General features: G+C 42.2%; 1 protein-coding gene across 3 annotated transcripts in view; it reads left to right on the top strand.

The window, feature by feature from the left end:
* Positions 1–7,500, top strand: part of mgl (low-density lipoprotein receptor-related protein megalin) — a 281,602-nt gene that overhangs the window by 438 nt on the left and 273,664 nt on the right. The window lies entirely within an intron of this gene.

The raw sequence follows: 7,500 nt of genomic DNA, 5'->3' as shown, positions 1-7,500 counted from the left end.
GTTTAGTCTATTAACTCGTGAATGACATTTGCCCTCTTGTCCGTGCGGAGCAGGAATTGAAGAAAAATAATTTCAAGAAGAGAATCGGCATTAGAAGTTTTTTTCTAACCTTTTTTTGTTAAGTCTTTGGAAGCAGTAATCTGCGGCCCTTGCCAGAATCGAGTGAGGTCTTGATTGGTGTGAAGCTATTATAAAAAGTTCCGTAAGATCATGGTCATCATTACTAACATTCTTGAGAATTGAATTGTACAAAACGGTTGACTATTTTTTGCACTGGAAACGAAATTAACGATCAGCTCGCAAGACAGGGAGAACAAGCTTATGTTCGGATTTTGCAAACTCATTCTCCTAACCTCGAGAGGCCAAGCCTATAAATTTAGATTCGTTAGTATTTTCTTTATCTCTAACACATTTTATTTTACCCTATGATAAGTTTAGTCTAATTGATGGTAACAGTTCATTCCGCAAGATATAATCAATGTATATTATGATATTGTCAAATTATTATTTTTTTCTTTACTTTTCAAGGGGGAGGAAGTAGTTTATTAACTAATCGGTCGGACGATTGGTTGATCGACAGAGCTAAGGAAGTGGAATGGGCTGTGTATAGACTGCATTTATGATTTTTAAAAGTTATTACCGTCTTCCTTGGTAAAATATATGAAACGGAAGCCCAGGAAGACGAAGCGAATCTTGCCTTACGTAAACTACGATATCTGCTTCAATAAAGTCATGGACACCAGATCCTTTACATATGCTGCAACTTCTCCATATGACCTTAAAACGTATTCTTTGTCTGCATGATTTGTGTATTTTCAGGAAGAAAATGGGCACTTTGTCTTTCGTAACGGGAAAGGAGGACATCCTAGGTTTCGTAATTCAGGTGTGCGAGTTGCCAGCGACGTTGAAATTGGCGACTTTTCTGACACGAGCAGAGTGCGAAAGGCGTACTTGGATATGAGTATTATATCTATCCAAATAATGATTTTCAAAATAAAAAATTGACGAAGAACTATTTTAATATTGGGGCTTTTCCGCATGGTCTTAAACTTGGTGTTCTGCATGGGTATCACTTGCCGCTACGGGTAATGAGCATGTTTTCCATTCTCAACGGCTTTAAATATATGAATTTTGAGAAAAGAAACCAATCAACTCGTTTATAACTGTTGGAAAATGGTTGGTTTTAGGAGAAAAAATGAGAAGAATTATTAAGAACCCCCAGCTATGTAGGTTAGGGAACTATGAACAATACTGTTTAATTTACATAATTAAAGGTCTGTTCGACTCTCCTGTTTATGCATCAACGTGCCTTTATCCTTGTATTTCTAACGTGTATGTTTATTTTGGAAGATATTTCATTAGCAATTTTATAATATTAATATTATGAACGGATTTTCTTCAAGTCTTTTACAATGTTCTTTATAGTTCTGGAAGGTTCGAAACCGCCCAAGAGGAAAGCCGAGGAACGTAGTCTGGACTTCAGATGGAAAACTTTGAAAGAAATTTCCAACCTTCAGTTGAATATGGAAAGGAGGCTTCCTTTGGCTTGATTATTAACATTTTTACATGCATGTTCAATTTTCTAAGAGTTCCTCTTTTTGTGAGAATAACATCATGATAAAGAATCGATGATAAGAACACGATCAGTTTTACTAGCATCTCCTGTATTAACGTGCAACTATATCAAAAGCTAAATATCAATAATTCCAGGAATGGGGTGAAATAAGACCGCGTGATACATAACGATGTATACGTAAGTTCTTCCAGCGAAATGGCTCGCGTCGCGTTTACGTAAACCTCTTCTGGTGGTGGGGGGGGGGTTACATGTAGTACTTGGAGTGACAGAACATTGCTCCGCTATCTGATTGCTTTTATGGATTTTCGTTATTTTATAATGAACGTTGCAAGTTGCGTCGTTTACATATTCCGCTGAAGTGCCAAGTGTTGTTTGATCATTTCTAGCTGTTTTATTTATTATATTGTTTGTGCTTGGCAAGTCTTGGAGAGAAAGTTCCATTTCTCTTATGATAACCGTATAGAAGCAAAACTTTAGTAAAGGGAAACTTTTTTTTTTTACCTTTGGCCATATGAAGTGGAACTTTGGTCATTTATTAGGAGGGAAAAAATAGCCGAAAAATAAGGACATTTTTCGGTTTCGTAAGGCGGATGAAGGAGGTGCCAGCGAGTGTTAATGCGGCAGCGCGACATTCTCAGGTTACGAAACCTATTCCTTTTGAATGTGTGTCTAATGCACTTAATGTCAACTTGAAGTTTACTTATGCTGTTTTACGGTGACCACATAAGAATCGGTTTAGGAATATGGAATTACTGTTTTTAGTTCTGCTTATGTGCAAGAGATTGTAGATACTGCGGTAGTTGTTTTTTAGCCAAAATTAAACACAATATTAAAAGTTTCTAGAGGTAGTACACAAAGTAAAATGTAAGCATATGTACGAGTAGTGAAGCAAAAGAGCTCTTCTGGCATTTATTAAACGTTGCGTCTCATGCGTACTATTATATAAAGAAAGTTTCTCTCCACATTGAAGTCCCCATCAAGGTTCCAGCAAAAGATATCGGGTTGGCTCTCGTTCACCAATCGCACTTGCAAGTCCTGCTTACGTAAGTCTTCGGCGGCGGGGTGTATCGCATGCTGATGGCTCCCTTCACTCCCGAAAGTCATGATGCTAATCCTGTGCTGGTTGTAGAATTTGGAGGGACTGAATAACACCGTCGCCTCTCTTCAATTGCTGTGTATGTTGTTGGTGACTGCTATAATATTTGGAAAATTACAGCATATAAATTCGGAATTACAGTAAAACATATTTAAAAATGAAATCCACACATCAGATCAACATCTACAGGAGCTTAAGAAAAGAGGCTTAAGACTTGATGGGTGATAGTGAAAGTTAGCCTTGGTGCTTGTCTAAGAGATATGTAAGAGATGGAAGCTATGAATCTGTATAAAAGCTCATTTGGGTCATTATATAAAGATGACACTAAAGGTCTAAACTTTATGCAGGAGTGATCGAGATGCTCATCTATCCTTCTAAGAGTACCTACACTCGTGTCTCACACTGATTCAAATATGTCATCTGACCATGGCCGAAGGATAGGCGTGGGTTATCGAACGCCCACTTTTTGACAAGTGAACGCAGAATGTCGTCAACAATACGGAGAGGTTGGCATCATTGAGGAAAGTGAAACAAACAACTGCATGTAATTTACTGCTGATGACGCGGATTATTTTTGCTTCGCAGCTCAAAACTGCCAGATGTTAGTACCAGCGACTCCGGAGTTCTCCATTTACGACCACAATTTTCCATGCGTTTTCCTTTTTAATGCTGCGCGAGTCTATAAAAAACTGCCGACTTTGTATTCACATTATCAGCATTTCACCTTAGATTTTTTTATAATAGCCACGACGGCCATTCGTACTTGTTTGATAATTGCATTATGCAAACTTAATTTGCAATGCTCATGTACGACGTCTGCATTTTGCGGTCTGTGTTATTTATTAAAAGTACTACTGCTATGCATAAATGCCAGCAGTTACTTTGCAATATAATATTATGTAGAAATGAATAAAATAGACGTTACCTGGATGGTGCTTAACTTACTTAACATTACCAATTTAGTCAAATAAATCCAATATTTTTTATATGATAATAAAAGAGCATTTGAAGTACTTTTCTTCATTGTAATTCCAAATCTGCCGTGCATGTGGCAAGACTCGTTATTGCGTCAGAACTAGATTTGTGAACCTCGGTAAGTGTCCCAAAAGCGTTAAGGACAAGAGAGATGGTTCCCCAGTGTGACACGAAGCCTGTTGTTATGCATGCAATTGTCTCATGCAAGATATCTGATACGGCGCTAGAAAGGCTTTCTTTATTGTTCTCATTATTTATGTGCGTTTGAGAATGCAGTGCAATCGCAACGCCTTCTCCTCCTCCATCCTGGCGTGGTCGTTTTGCATTCACTCAAGACTCTTTAGATCGCTTCCCTTTGGAATAGTAAAGCGGAACGCGACGTCAACCATTACTTAAGTAGGTGTCCACGTTGTCATGGCGACGAGACCACGTTAGCATCTCACTTCTCCTCCCACCCTTGCCTCCTCCTTTCCATTCTCTTTTTTTATTTATCTCCTCTCCTGTACCTATCTCTCTGTCTCTTTCTTTCTTTCTCTCTTTCTTACCTTTTTTCTCCGCTTTTCTCACTCTCTCCCTATCTTTCTCCCCCTTTTCATTTCACACTCCTCTTCCTTCTCTTCTTCTTCCTCCTTCTCTTCTTCTTCCTCCTCCTCCTTCTTCTCCTCCTCCTCCTTCTTCTCCTCCTCCTCCTCCTCCTCCTCCTCCTCCTCCTCCTCCTCCTCCTCCTCCTCCTCCTCCTCCTCCTCCTTCTTTTCCTCCTCCTCCTCCTTCTTTTCCTCCTCCTCCTCCTTCTTTTCCTCCTCCTCCTCCTTCTTTTCCTCCTCCTCCTCCTTCTTTTCCTCCTCCTCCTCCTTCTTTTCCTCCTCCTCCTCCTCCTCCTCCTCCTCCTCCTCCCCCCCCTCCTTCTCTTCGATCTCATTCTTCTCCTCCTCCTCCTCCTCCTCCTCCTATGCCTTCTCCTCTTCATCCTCTTTATCCTCTTCCTTCTCCTCCTCCTCCTTCTCCTTCTCCTCCTCCTCCTTCTCCTTCTCCTCCTCCTTCTTCCTCCTTCTCCTTCTCCTTCTTCCTCCTTCTCCTCCTCCTTCTTCCTCCTCCTTCTTCCTCCTCCTTCCTCCTCCTTCCTCCTCCTTCCTCCTCCTCCTCCTCCTCCTCCTCCTCCTCCTCCTCCTTCTCCTCCTCCTCCTCCTCCCTCTTTCTCTCCTTCCCCCTCTCCCTCCTCCTTCTCTTCATTCTTTTCCTTCTCTTCCTTCTCTTCTCTTTCTTCTTATCCTCCTCCTCCCACTCCCATTCCCCTTCCTCCTCCTCCTCCTCCTCCTCCTCCTCCTCCTCCTCCCTCTCCTCCTCCTCCTCCCTCTCCTCCTCCTCCTCCCTCTCCTCCTCCTCCTCCCTCTCCTCCTCCTCCTCCCTCTCCTCCTCCTCCTCCCTCTCCTCCTCCTCCTCCCTCTCCTCCTCCTCCTCCCTCTCCTCCTCCTCCCTCTCCTCCTCCTCCTCCTCTTCCTTCACCTCGTTCTCCTCCTCGTTCTCTTCCTCCTCCACTTCCTCCTCCTCCACTTCCTCTTCCTTCTCTTCCTTCTTGTAAAGTACCTGCATACGTCCATGCACATACTCACAAATACAGGCGCAAGCACAAACTCGCGCGCACACGTTTTCCTGCAGACACACTCGCATCCACAAGGTCGTGTTGGCAACGCCGTGAATGGACGATAACATGGAAAGGCGGCCATTTGCGATAGGTTTCTTATTCCTCGAAAGGCCACTACGCTTCATGTACGCCCCGGGTCCGCGTGTAGGCGAGCTCCTAATGGCTGTTTCGCTGGCTTCGAAGGAGCTGTGTAATATCTGATGAAGCTTTGCCGATCCTTAACGTGCGGGGTCAATAGCCTCTGACCTGGAGAAAGTTTGTGGCCGGTGGCGAGTCTGCGGTCATTAGCGGTGACTCCTCCTATTCCCCCTCTCCACCCTCTCCCCTCTCTCTCCCTCTCCCCACTCTCCCCACATCTCATCTCGGCCACTCCACCCACTTCATTCCCTAGTCTCTATTCCTTTTCTCCATTCCGTTCCTCCATTGGCTTCTTGCTCTGTCCACCCTATATGTCTATATTCCATTAACACCTTTCCCTCGATAATACTTCTCGTCTCCCTTGTTTTGTACCATGTTCCCTACCTCTTTTTTGTTGTTTCTTTGGCCTTCTCCACTTATTCCTTCGTTTTACCGCACTATGTGATTTTGAGGCGCTTGATAGTTATTTTTTTTCATTTCTAACGATGTACCCAGGTCCTCTCTCATTTCTAGGTACACGTGTCCTCTCGCGCGACCTTGCTCTCACGCCAAGATGCTGTGTCTGTTTCCTTCCTTTGTTTCCCAAGCAGAAAGGGAAGAATAAGAAACAAAAAGACGACTTTTAGCAATTACTTAGTCTGCGTGGGCTGTTTGAGATTGAAATTCTATGTTGAAGAAGTCAGGCGTGAGTTTATGCATGTTTGATTTTTATGGTGGACTTGTTCATTGTTATTTTTTCATCATCATCATCATCATTAGTTGTCGTTCGCTACACGACAAAAGGCTCTCCGAATATTCTCCACACACACATCTGCTAGTTGTCTTTCTACTGCGAAAGTTTTGTTTCTTCCAGCTGTTGCAGTGCTGTTTCCCCTCCGTCGGCTGCCATGCTGTTTGCCTTTCCGTCCATTTATAATCGATATGTGTGTGTTGATGTGGTGTGTGCTGCTGGTGACTACTTTTACCCTTTTTACCATGATTACGTTTTTTCCTTTTCTCTGTTCAAGAAGTATTTGTTAAGATGTTTCATTTTTCTCCGTACACAGTCTGGTTTTGTGGAAACAATGATAGATGTTTTACCATGTAATTATATTGAATAGGCCTAGTTGTTCACCTGATATGTATATATATATATATATATATATATATATATATATATATATATATATATACATACATATATCTGTATCTATCTATCTATCTATCTCTATATTTATATATATATATATCTATATATATATATATATATATATATATATATATATATATATATATATATATATATATATATATATATATTTAGAATTTTTCTGGTATTTCCTGGAAAGTTGAACGTCATTCCATCTTTTGTTTGGGATCACGTGAGCTCAGAATCTGGCGATAGGAGGCAAGGAAGGAGGGGTATGTAGAGAACATGGGGAGAGGGGGGGACTGGCTGAGTGTTTCACGTGGCTCATCCTGTTTACTCTGCCCGGGAAGGACTGTGTCCCGGGGATAATCTGGTGTTTGGTCGGGTCTTTCTGCAGTCGAAACATGGCACGCCAACCGATGGTGTGTACCTATACTTCCGCGTGGCCTTTATCCGGTTTTAATATGCTTAGACATTTTCTTGCCCATTATTGCTTGCCGGGTTATTATAACAGGTTAGCAAAGAAGCACTCTGTATTAGATGGAGACGTGTTTCATATTTTCGCATCATTAAGAAAGAAGGAATCCGTGGCCGAAAGTTATTCAACGTTGTAGCACTTAGGAATTATACCTTGTTTTTAAGCAAAGGAAGCAAGTTGTTCGTGAAGCTTAGGTGGCGCAGTTTTTACCGCTTTCGTATATCGTAGCGATAATCCCCTCCCGAGGCGTAATGAAACGGGTTATAGTGGCGTTGGCGATGGTGGCGGCAGTTGTGGTCGATGGTGATTGTTATGATGTCTGCCTGTGGGAGCGAGTGTTAAGACGCTGAGGTTTTGGTACATATCCGGCAGTGGGGACACGGCTGGCCTGCTCTCCCAAGGGACGCGGGGATTGCGTTGGCCACATCCTATTTTTAAGCTTTTGCTTGAATTTGTTTGCACTCCT

The sequence above is a fragment of the Penaeus japonicus genome, unplaced genomic scaffold (genome assembly GCF_977035675.1).
Source record: "Penaeus japonicus unplaced genomic scaffold, GWHDUDI00000001_assembly GWHDUDI00000011, whole genome shotgun sequence".
In the NCBI taxonomy this organism is placed as follows: domain Eukaryota; kingdom Metazoa; phylum Arthropoda; class Malacostraca; order Decapoda; family Penaeidae; genus Penaeus; species Penaeus japonicus.
Note: the sequence above shows the minus strand (reverse complement) of the source record. Positions and strands in the feature narration are given on the sequence as shown.